At 43.8% G+C, this 13,161-nt stretch overlaps 1 protein-coding gene across 10 annotated transcripts in view; it reads right to left on the reverse strand.

The window, feature by feature from the left end:
- NPEPPS (aminopeptidase puromycin sensitive) overlaps window positions 1-13,161 on the reverse strand; it is a 222,400-nt gene that overhangs the window by 185,809 nt on the left and 23,430 nt on the right. The window lies entirely within an intron of this gene.

Consider the following 13,161-nt stretch of genomic DNA (forward strand, 5'->3'; position numbering starts at 1 on the left):
GTTTTAACCCTTTCATATCTGCTGATAAGGAGATCAGGTGTCTATTTGACACCTGTAGATGCACAAAACTGTGAATAGCAGTTCTGCATATAAGAAAACTTGCCTGTAATCAAAGAAATCAGACATATACCTTTATCAAAAAGAAGTATCACAACCTCACAGTGAGCAGCTTGCCCAAGATAAGCAACAATTCCTTCTGGATAAGCAGCTTGCCAGATCCACTGTTGAAGCTACCATGTGACCAATACATGAAGGCAGAAAAAAATTCTCTTGCTCACTCTAGATCAGTGTTTCTCAACATTTTTGGAGTCATGGACTGGTACATTATTCATGCACAGTTTCTTGGACTGGCAGATAGTAAGGGGGTCGCCCCCCTCACCCCAACCCCAACACCCACCCCCAAGCACCTCCCCAAAAACAATTTCGGGCAGTTCTCTGGAGCTCATTTCCAGGCAGCCCTCTCTGCCAGATAATGTTCATTTCAAGGAAGTGAAATGAATGTTATCCAGCAGCAAGGGCTGCCTGGAAATGAGCTCTGGAGAGCTCTCGGTGGCCCCTGCCAGCCCAAAATTTTTTATTTGGGGTGGTGGTGGTGGTATTAGTGATGCCTCACGGACCGGTGGTTGAGAAACACTGCTCTAAATTCTACCCATGCTCAGCATCAAACCTCACCTATGCCTTAAAATACAATGGCATCACAGCATGGGGCAAATATATCATGGCTTGGCAAGAAGAGCAATGCTGCACTCCAAGCAAAAGAAAGAAAGAAAAAGAAAGAGCTATGCCACATGTTCAGTTTTTCAAATATAAATTTGTTCCAGTTATCAGAAACAGATTAACCACAGCTGAATACTGTACACAAAGCTCTACTACAGTGTTAGAATTTCAGGGCAAGCACATCACCCCCCACCAAAATTTTATTCTCACACTTGCATGCTAGTGCCTTGATCTCAGCTTCAATATGTCCTTATACTAATTATACAAAATAAAGGAGATGTAAACCAAGTCATAGCATACCACCAAGACTAGAAAATGAAGGTTCAAAGCAATGGAAGAGGTGGAACAGGCCAAAGGTTGTAGGGCAGATCCAAGAGAGCTTGAGGTCATCATGGCCTTCCTCGCCACCTATGTGAGCAACTGGATCAGCAGTGACCACTACTTAGAGAATGTACTTTAAAATCAAGCTCTACACCTAATCTGCATGAACATTCTGGTGTCAAAGGCCAATACCCTGTGATCAACATACAGTACACCCCCTCACACTGTTACTATGTGCAACTCCTGGTGTTAAGGAACTGTTTGATAGGCTCTGGTGACACTGCATGACGGTAGAGGAGTTACACTTGTTCAAATGTAAATGTAAAAAAATAAAAATAGATCGAAACATAACCACCACATTTTTTGTTTTTTTACACAAGCCATGTATTTATGATTGTAAGATTTCACCACCTCTTCAGCAATTTCTGGCACTCCTATCATATAGCTGTTAATCTGAAAGAGATAGGGCTGCAAGGAATGGACAGACAACCAACTGGAATCTGGAATCGTATAGCACCCAGCACAAGAAACCATCTTGCTCCAAGGTAAGGAGAGAAAAGGCAGAAGAGCCTGGCGAGCTGTCCCCCTATACAGCTTCTACTGTTCCAGTTTTAATAGTCTCTCCCTCTCCCAACTGTCACCCCAGCTTGACTGACAGGACAGCTAGCCCAGAGCAGAGAGGGGGAATCTTAGAAGTGCAGCATGGAAATATTTGGCCTTTAGAAAAATCTGCTGTTTTATTGTATGTATGACAAAACTGATGGTTACAGTTTTGCATAATTTATGTAAGCGGCATAGTGAGGTTTTCCTGAGAAATGGTATATGAGTACCTCAAATATAGTATTTTATTTATTTATTTTTACATTTATATCCTGCTCTTTCTCTGAGGAGCTCAGAGCAGTGTACATGGTTATTTTTATCCTCACAACAACCTTGTGAGGTAAGTTAGGCTGAGAGATACATGACTGGCCAAGAGTCACCCAATTAGTTTCATGGTGTAAATGGGGATTCAAACTCAGGCATTCCTGGTCTTAGTCCAACGTTCTAACCACTATGCTATGCTGGGTAGTAGGAGTGGAAAAATTCCAAGTAGTGATCACCCATGTCCTAGACATTTGAAGACAGCACCTAAAAATCATCTATCTATTTCCATCCACATATACAGATATACAGACATATACATTTTTTCTCTTAGGCACACCCATTCCTAATCCCATGTGTGGCAGCTCTTGCAAGAGTTTGCTAGCAAGCTGCTAGCAGGGGAAGAGGAAAGTGGCGGCACCAGAGGCAAGGCGGGAAACAAAATGGGGCAGGCGGGTGGGGGAGAAAACTGCAAGGGTGGGAGGAGAGACCAGCAATGACAGGCAGGCAGGCAGGCAAGAACATGGTGGCAGGGTGCCAGTGGGTGGGAGGGGAAAGAAAGCGGTAGTGGCGGTCTGGGAAAGAAATTGGCAGAGGCAGTGGCGGGCGGGCAGGCGGGCAGAAGGGATGTGCACGGAAACGGTTTGGAGACCCTTTATGGGCTTCTGAATCGGTTCAAAAACCAGCGGTTCCGCAAGTTCAAAGGCAGCGAGGGTGCTGCTTTAAGAGCGGAGGAGGGTGCACTTACCCCTCCTGTCGCTTTTCCCCCGCCAGTGTCCTTCAGTAAGACAGCTGATTGAGGCAGCAGTGTACCTCCCTGCCTCCCCTTTGGCCAGAAGTTCCTGATGCGCCTGCGCATGCCCATGCAGGCATGTTGGGGACTTACGGCCATATCCAGCCAACAGGGGCAACAAGGAGGTATGCTGCTGCCAGGATCAGCTGTCTTACTGTAGAACGGCGGGGGGCGGGGGGGAGCGGCAAGGAGGAGTAAGTGCACCCCCCTGCTCTTAAAGCGGCACCCTGCCGCTTTCAAACCACCCCGCCATAGCTCCGTGCACATCCCTAGTGGGCAGGGGTGGGGACTAGAGGAGCAGATGCTCTGCACCCAGTCGAGCTAGTAAATGTCTAATTCTCCACAAGTGGATACATTTGTAAAAATAGTAAGTTTATAGGAATTTTGCAATGTTTTTCAACCCTGTTTACTCATGTTTCTAGTCCACTTTTTCTGGTGCAGCAAGAATTTGGAGAATGGCTCCAAAGTATTTTGATTCCAGTGCCCGAACTATTCCACCCCCAGAGTGATGAACATCTCCCCACCCCACCTCTCTTTCTCATGCACACAAAGACACCCAAGAGCAAATGTATTAAAATTCAAAGTGTGAAGGCAAGACTACCAGTTTTTCCCTACTATCCTTTATTCGTACAATTGCCTTGCATTAAGAACCAACTGAAACTAGGTCACTTCAACTCATGAAATGTTTCACAAACAAAGTGTGTTAGACAATTAGACAAGCTAAATTTTAACAGTCTGTCCAACACACACTAGTTATGGTATGCATTGTGCACTGGGCCCCATTTAGATAAACTAGTTCCATTTCACTGTTAAGCCTTGGTAACTCTGGAAATCAATGCAGTGAGAAATTTCATTTAGCAGACTCCCACCCAAAAGGATGGTGCTGCACTTTCTTGTAAAGGCAAACCCTTAAGAACCACAAGCATTCCTGAATATACAAGGCATGTACTATCTCTATACCTATGAGAGGTGTTACTTTTGGAGGCTGCATTTTTGAAGGCTGCATTTGCCAGTTAAATGTGATCATCAATTAAATATATTTGCAAACACAGCCTTACAAGTGCCAGAAAACATTTATACAAACCAAGTTAACAGTTAAACAATGAAACATTCAGCTACCAAGACCCACAAATCAGACATCCACAACATTATGCATATACAGAATTTAAGAGATCTTGAAAGTCTAATATAATCCCATTCAATGCAGGAAACCTCTACAGCATTTTTGACAGATAGCTATCCAGACTCTGTCTAAAAGCTTCTAGTGAAGGAGAGCTCATGAGACAGAACAAAGCATGCTGCTCCACTATAGAACACCAGTGTCCTTACTATCTCAAGGTACTGGTTCTCATCCTGCCCTCAGGAGCAGAGAACAAAACTGCTCCTCTTATATGACAACCCTTCAGATATTTGTAGACAGCTATCATATTCCCCTTAGTCATCTCTTGGCTGAGCATATCCAGTTCCAACCGTTGCTTAAAGAATTTGGTTTCTAAACCCCTAACCATCTTTGTTGCCCTCTCTGAACAAGAACAGCCCTGCTGGATCAAGCCCAAGGCCCATCTAGTCCAGCATCCTGTTTCACACAGTGGCCCACCAGATGCCTCTGGGAAGCCCACAGGCAAGAGGTGAGGGCATGCCTTCTCTCTTACTATTGCAACTGGTATTCAGAGGCATCGTGCCTCTGAGGCTGGAGGTGGCCTATAGCCATCAGACTAGTAGATCTGTCCTCCATGAATTCATCTAAACCCCCTTAAAGCCATCCAAGCTGTTGACTGTCACCACATCTTGTGACAGAGAATTGTGTTGTGTGAAGTACATCCTTTTGTTGGTCCTAAATTTCTTGGCAATCAGTTTCATGGGATAACCCCAGGCTCTAGTGTAATGCAAGACAGAGAACAATTTCTATTAACTTTCTCCAGACCATGAATGATTTTATAGACCTCTATCATGTCTCCCCTCAGTCTTTTTTCTAAACTAAAAAGCCCCACGTGTTGTAGTCTTGCCTCATAAGGAAAGTGCCCTAAGCGCCTGATCATACTGTTTGCCCTCTTCTACACTTTTCCCAGTTCTATGGTGACAAGAACTATATGCAGTACTCCAAGTGTGGCCACACCACAGTTTTGTATAAGAGCATTATAATATTAGCAGTTTTATTTTCAATCCCCCTTCCTAATGATTCCAAGCATGGAATTTGCCTTTTTCACAGCTGCTGCACATTGAGTCAACACTTCCAACGAGCTGTCCATCACGACTCCAAGATCCCTCTCCTGGTCAGTCACTGACAGCTCAGATTCCATCAGTGTATATATGAAGTAGGGAGGTTTTGCCCCAATATGCAGCACTTTACACTTGCTAACACTGAATTGCATCTGCCATTTTGTTGCTCAGTGCCTCCATTTGGAGATATTCTTTTGGAGGTCCTCTCAATCTGTTTTGGATTTCACTACCCTAAATAGTTTTGTGTCATCTGCAAATTTGGTCACCTCGCTGCTTACCCCAACTTCTATGAACAGGTTAAAGAGCACTGGTCCCAGTACAGATCCTTGGGGGACCCCACTTTTTACTTTCCTCCATTTAGAGAACTGTCCATTAATACCTATCCTCTGTTACCCATCCTTTAACCAGTTACTAATCCACACATGACTGTGTCCCCTTATCCCATGACTACTAAATTTGTCAAACACTTCTTGAAAGTCCAGGTATACTTTGTCAACTGTATCACCATTATCCACATGCCTGTAGACACTCTCAAAGAACTCCAAGAGGTTGGTGAGGCAAGATTTACCCTTGCAGAAACCATGATGGTTCTCCCTCAGCAGGGCTGTTCTTCTATGTGCTTAACAATTTTATCCTTGAGAATGCCCAATACATAGCAATATATAGTTGTTATACATTTCTCTCTCTCTCTGATAGACTCTAAAAAAAACTCTTGGGTGGATGCCATTTGGCCCTGGCAATTTGTTAATTTTTTTTAATGTTTGCAGACAGTTCAGAACATCATCTCTCATCACCTCTATCTGACTCAGTTCTTTAGCCTCTGTCCCCAAGAAGCTCAGTTCAGACTCAGATATACATTCAGCAGCCTCTGCCATGAAGACAGATGCAAAGAACTCATTTTGCTTCTCTGCAATCTCCAGATCCTCCTCAATAATCCCTTTCACTCCCTCATCACCTAACGCAGTGTTTCTCAACCACCGGTCCCTGGACCGCTGCCGGTCCCCGAAGGGTTGAGTGCCGGTCCCTGACTGGGAGTCAACCCCCCCCCCACAACTGAAATCAAGGCACTCACTTACTCAATTTTGCACATGGCACGGAAGAGGAAGAGTATCACGGAGGCGTGGGACCCTTCTTGTGCCTTGCCTCCACATGCTGCTGAGATCTTCCTACAGCTATCTTATTCCCTATCTTTACAGCTTCAAACTGTATGCGATGCGGGGGCATGGAGGAAAAAGTATGGCAGTGGGCGCCACTTGAAGGGCTGCTGGTTCTTGCATGCTCATTGTTTGCAGCCAAAGGTTGGTTGATTGAAACCCAGCTGCCTGTTGTGGTCGAGGCGCCTTGAGAGGGAACGCTGTTTCCCTCTTGCATCAGTGGGGCTTGCTTGTATGTTGTTTTCATTGGCCCCATGTAGCTTTTGAATTTTTCTAATGGCCCAACATCCCCTCTCCATTGAGTAATCACAAGCACCTCCACTCCAGACATACTGGAGACAAATTTGTTCACCCAGGCTTTTAGATTCAGGGGTTCTCAACCTTGGGTACCCAGACATTGGTGGACTTCTACTCCTATAATCCCCAGCCATAATGGCCAAATGCCATTGTTGTTGGGGGTTATGGGAGTTTAACTGAGGGACCCAAGGTTAAGAACCCCTAATATTCCATGTTTGCAAAAGATTCCAAATTTAATTATTTTAATGCTTATATTATTTTCATTCTAAACTGCCCAGAGATGCAAGTTTTGGGCAGTATAGAAGTCTGATAGACAGACAGACAGACAGACAGACTTGAAACCCCTTTACTAACTGCTGGTCCGGGAAACTGCGCATGAAGAATGTAGCGGTCCTTGAAACTCTGCACGAAGAATTTAGCGGTCCTTGACTCCAAAAAGTTTGAGAAACACTGACCTAACGGACCAACCACTTCTCTGGTTATAAAGGTTTCCTGCTTCTGATATATTTTAAAAAGTTTTTGTTATTCCCCTTGATGCTTTTAGCTAAATGGTCTTCAAACTCTCTTTTCACCTCTCTTGTCACCTTGCATTTCTTTTGCCAGAATTTGTGTTCCTTTCTGTTCTCTTCATTTGGACAAGCCTTCCAGTTTCTGAAGGAATTCTTCTTCCCCTTTATAGCTTCCTTGACTTTGTTAGCTATGCTGGCATCCTTCTGGACTTGGACTTCTTTCCTCCTTTTTGATATACATTCTAACTGGGCTTCTGTTATTGTGGTTTTAAATAAATTCCATGCATTCTGGAGTAAAATGACTCTCCTGATTTTCCCTTTCAACAAACTCCTCATTTTACAGAAGTTTCCTCTTCTGAAATTTAAAGTGTCTGTCAGACTTCCTGGGTGATTCTCTCCACACATGTATGATGAATTTGATCATTCTATGGTCACTGTTCCCTAAAGGTTTCACGACACTGACATCTCGCACCAGGTCCTGGGCATCACTCATGATTAAGTCCAAGGTTGCCTTCTCTCTGGGTGGTCCTAGGGCACAGCCGTTCAACATATCTAGAAATTTGGCCTCCCATTACCTGAATGTGAATTTACCCAGTCTATGTGTGGTAACTGAAGTCACCCATTGGTACAGCTCTGTCTCTTTGACAGCTCTCCGATTTCCTTCTGCAACTCCCAGTCACTGTCAGCATTTTGATCAGGACGGCAATAGCACATCCCGAGTAGCACATTTCTTTTCAGGCCTTGTATTGCCACCCACAGAGTTTCTGTGGAGGACACTGGTCTTCCTAGGTTTTCTAGCTTGTACGATTCTATTCCTTCTTTTCACATACAGTGCTACTCCATCTCCAATTCACCCCCTCCCTGTCCTTTCTATAGAGTTTATATCCAGTAATAACAGTGTCCCACTGGTTCTCACTGTTCTACCATGTTTCTGTTATGCCTACTGTATTTTTGTTAGCAACCAAGCACTCCAGCCTTGGCTCGGAGGCTTCTGGCATATAAGCACCTATACACTGAATCTCTTACCCAGTGTGTGCTCTCTTGCTTCTGGCCATGTTATCTCTTTGACCAACTAGCACAGCCTTCTGTCTGCTCTTTATCTGGTTCTACTCTGTCCCCTTCTGTTTTATCTGAATCATTTACACCCTCACAGGATGGCGTTTGCCAAACTGAATACTGAGCTGCCCTGGCCGTCCATCCTGCAGACATCATTTTAAAAGCTGCTCTGTGACCTTATTTATTTTAACTGCCAACAATCTGGTTCCATTTGGGTTCAAGTGGAGCCCGTCCCTTTTATGCAGGCTCATCTTGTCTCAAATGTACCCCAGTAATCTAAACCTCTCCTCCCAGCAGCACCATTTCATCCACACATTGAGACCCCCTCAGCTCTGCCTGTCTCACTGGACCTGTGCATGGAACAGGTGGCATTTCCAAGAATGCTACCTTTGGGTCATCCTCTGAACCCATTTAAATTTATCTAGGTCTGTAATAGAATGAAGATCTCCTTCTTAGCTCAAGAATGTCCAATACTGTATTTCCACTCCAACCTGAGTGCTCTGAATTGGGGACACACCTTTCTTTTGTTATTGTTAAGAGGGCAATCGATGCCTCTTGCACTCAACCATCAAGGTATAGTATTCATTGATTTTTCACAATAAGTAACCAGCTCAAACCAGACCCACCTTTAGACACATAAGTTTAGACCCATTGAAGAACATCAGGTTTGGAAGAAAAACCTCAACCCTGGATTGACCCACAAACCAGTGTGCATCAGAGATACGCTGGCTTTTCATTGGATCCCAGAGCTGTCTCTCTGGAATAATGGGAAAGCCTTTCATCTCTTTAATCACTATAAAATAGGGGCCAAGGCAACCAGCCTTTTTGCCATCAGTCTCAAGTCACTGGTTACTAGCTAGCCAGTCACCATCTTCTACTAGTGGTGTGCCCAAACCGGTCCGAAGCCATGCAAAAGGCCTCCTGACCGGTCCGGCAGGGGAGTGTCACTTTAAGGGCGGGGGGGTAGTACTTAACCCTCCCGCCGCTCTTCCCCCTCTGGCGCTCGACTTTAAGGAAACGTTTTTGGGGCAGCAGGGTTCCTCCCTGCCGCCCTGCCCCCACCGTTGTCTGCAAAACTCCAGAGCAAGTAGAAGCTGGCGCCACACATGCGCCCGTTGCCACCACTGGCGCACGCCGCATACATCACACGTTTGCGTCACACATTTGCGGGGCTGCAACAGGCACATGCGTGGCACCAGCTTCTACTTGCTCTGGAGTTTTGCAGACAATGATGGGGGCAAGGGCGGCAGGGGGGAACCCTGCTGCCCCAAAAACGTTTCCTTAAAGTCGAGTGCCGGAGGGGGAAGAGCGGCGTGAGGGGTAAGTACTACCCCCCCGCCCTTAAAGCGACACTCCCCCCAGTGCCGGACCATGCCTCCGTGGTTCCGTGCACATCCCTATCTTCTACTAAGTGCCCAGAGAGGAGACACTGTAAATATTAACCCTCTCTCTGCTGAACTCAGGTAAAACTAGTTTTAGTTGGTTAATATTTTTGTATTTTCTTTTTAATTCCTGAGTTTTTTCACTCCTAATTTCTTGTTCTATGTGCAACTCTTATTTTTCTTAATAAATTTAATATACTTAGAACTGGCTTCTGGGTTACTTGCAAACTCTTCCCTACGTGCTTCATAAAGTCATGCATTACTGATGTTTTGTTCCTAGACTAATATACTGTTTGTCTAGAGCTGGGTTCTGTGGACTATGGCTGTACAGTGCCAGTAAGCACTGTTTTAAGTTGTTAAAGCTGTGTCTGTCCTTTGTCAGTGCCTTTAAACTAGTCTTCAACTGGTGGCAGGCTATCTCAAAGGAGCAGCATGCCCCTAAATTGGGATCAGAGCAATTGCTCTACAGAGGGCAGATCCTAGGAAAGCACACAGAGTAACACCCTGGTTAATCACAATGTCTTTCTGAAAATGTTGGACCCAGAATTGGAAACAGTATTCCAAGTGAAGTCTGACCAGCACAGAAAAGAGTGGAACTATTACTTGTGAACTGGACACTATGCCTCTGTTAATGCAGCATAGGAACATAGGAAGCTGCCATATACTGAGTCAGACCATTGGTCTAGCTAGCTTAGTATTTACACAGACTGGCAGCAACCTCTCCAAGGTTGCAGGCAGGAATCTCTCTCAGCCCTATCTTGGAGATACCAGGGAGGGAACTTGGAATCTAGATGCTCTTCCCAGAGCGGCTCCATCCCCTAAGGGGAATATCTTACAGTGCTCACACTTTGTCTCCCATTCATATGCAACCAGGGTGGATCCTTCTTAGCTAAGGGGACAAGTCATGGTTGCTACCACAAGACCAGCATAGGAGTACATCGGCTTGTTTACAATCTGAACCACACTACTGGATCAAGTTCAAGTCATTGTCCACTAAAACACCTAAGTTCCTTTCATATAATACGGCTGCCAAGTCAGGTCTCCCTCCATCCTATGCATGCACACTTGATTTCTCCTACCTAATGAATTACTTTACATTTGTCTCTGTTGAGTTTCATCTTGTCAGTTTTGGCCCAGTATTCAAGCCTGTCCAAACTGGATTGAATCTTGATTGCCTTCAAAAGCAGAGGATGATGGAAGTTGTGGTCCAACATCTGGGAACCCAATTTTGACCTGTACTCCCTCCTCCAAGTTATTTATGAAAATGTTAAGAGTATAAGGCCTTCTGACACTTCACTTGGTATCTTCTTCCAGGATGATGTTAATGAGTATTTATTGGGTATGGTTGTTCAGCCAATTGTGAATCCACCTTATTATCATCTAGCCCATTGTCAACAAGGATATTGTGAGAGATTCTTTACTGAAATAAATATATATTACATCCAGAGTATTTCCATAATCAACTAAATTAGTAAACCTATTAAAAATGGAGATGAGATTAGCCTGGCATGACTTGTTCTCAACAAGTCCATACTGGCTCCCATTAATCACCAGATTCTTTTCTAAGTGCTCACAGTGCTTAATAATCTGTTCAAAGATTCTGCCAGGTATCAGTGTGAACCTGACACACTGTTAGTTTCCCAGCTTTTCCTTTCCCCCAGTTTTGAAGAGGAGGGAAAAGTTGTTTGTCTCCAGTCTTCTGGCATCTTCTCCAGAAATTCAAAGATTACCGACAGTGGTTCTGAGATCACATCTGCAAATTCCTTTTAGTACCTGGGGTTGTAATTCATCTGGACCTGGAGACCCAAGTGAGATTAAGGTAGCTACATATTATCTTACCGTATCTTCACCTATCTTGAGGACATTTCCCTCCTTTCTTCATTTGTGCATATTTTGCCTGGCTGGGCTACACTTGCCTTGTGGAAGACGACAGATGCAAAATAAGTGTTAAGCAGCTCTGCCTTCTCTGTCACCTGTTACACTGGACCATCTTCTCCAACAGACTCTGCTTCGTTAGCTGTCCTCTTGTTCCAGACATATCTGTAAAACCACTTGTTTTGGGCATCCCTCACAAGCCTCAGCTCATTTTGAGCCTTAGCTTTCCTGATACCATCCCTACAAGTTTGGGCTATTCTTTTGTGCTTGTCCTTGGATATATGCTCCTCCTTCCATTCCCTATGTATCCTTTTTTGCATCTCAGCAGTTCAGAGAATTATCTGCACATCCACACCAGTTTCATTCTCATGGGACATGTTGCCTTCAGTATCTCGTTTTTCAGCATCTCCTATCCGTGTACGTCTTTTTTTCCCTTTAGGATATCTAGCCACAGGGCCCTACCTAGTTTTTCTCAGAGCTCAAAAAATTAGCTTTCCTGAAATCCAGGGCATACAATTGACATGGGCCAAATGAGTGCTTGCAGATGTTATACAAGTTCTTTTGGAATAAAAATAAGAACCTCAAGCAAGTATTCTTCCTACATGGATGGACAAAGAAGACTCCTTTTTAAAAGCAAGAGAAAAACATTGGACTACAACTCCAAATGCACTCACTCAAGCAGATTTCTATTCGTTTCAATGTGGCTTCATTTACATGGTGCCCTGATGAGAGTTAATTCCTTACACTGGATGTAAAATAAACATTCAGTGCAGTTTAACTTATGACAATCTGTACTATAGGCCAAATGAAAATGGAGATATTTAATGCTTTGCAGAGATGCAGATGCATTAAGGAAAGAGCTATGCAATAGTGATTAATATTTGAAAGCCTCTTATACAGTAGGAATTTTTTGTTTTCTGGAAAGCAGCATCTACAAACGTGAGGACTATAAAATAAAGAGAACCAAGCAACTGCAACAGAAAGCACATGCCCATTATTTTAAAAATATTCATTTTTATCTTCTTTATACCACCTTGAAACAATAACTGGAAATAATGTCATCCTTAAATATGGCTAATGCAAATTCTGATCTCTTGCTCAGCTACAAAGAATACCAGCATTTTAAAAAGAGAAGCAGCAGCAACTTCTTGCTATCACTCTTTCAGAGAGAAAATGCTGAAAACCAAGCACAGGCCAAAGTGCTTGCCCTTACCCTGGTGCACATAGAATAGGAAATCTTTGCACACAGGTGAGAATGCTTTTCAAAGAACAGAAAATGGTGGCCATTATGAATACTTGTGGTATTTCTGAGCAGGGTGGATTTAATTTAAATCAAACTGATTTAAATCACGATTTAAATCACTAGCAAGGTGGATAAAAATAAAAAAAATCCGATTTAAATTAAAAAAATTTGATTTTTTTAATTTAAATCAGATTTTTGATTTAAATCGGATTTTTTTGATTTAAATCAGATTTTTTTTATTTTTATCCACCCTGCTAGTGATTTAAATCGTGATTTAAATCGTGATTTAAATCAGTTTGATTTAAATCAAATCCACCCTGTTTCTGAGTAATATAGACTTGGGTCCAACTGTGGACAAGTAGAGTGGATATGGAGTCTGTATTTCATCTCTCAACAGAAACATCAATCTCTATAGGATATTTTAGCACCAAATGAAATGATCGTGTGTCAAGAATGGTCCGCCCCCAGAGGCTTATGGATCCGCTTGGTTTCCAGACGGCCCTCGGGGAGTTTCCAGTGTCTAGAACTGGTGACCCTGTCGAGGCCCTGGTAAATCTCTAGAATGGAGAGACAGCCCGGGCTGTTCACACAGTTGCTCCTAAACACCTTCTCCGGCTTGGTGGAGCCCATTCTACTCCTTGGTTTTCCTCGGAGCTTAGGGCAATAGCTGGAACCACACTGGAGGAAGAGTCATGACAAATCCAATCGAACATGGGCTAGAGCCCATTTTAGG

Source organism: Hemicordylus capensis, chromosome 6 (assembly GCF_027244095.1).
Source record: "Hemicordylus capensis ecotype Gifberg chromosome 6, rHemCap1.1.pri, whole genome shotgun sequence".
NCBI classification, from domain to species: domain Eukaryota; kingdom Metazoa; phylum Chordata; class Lepidosauria; order Squamata; family Cordylidae; genus Hemicordylus; species Hemicordylus capensis.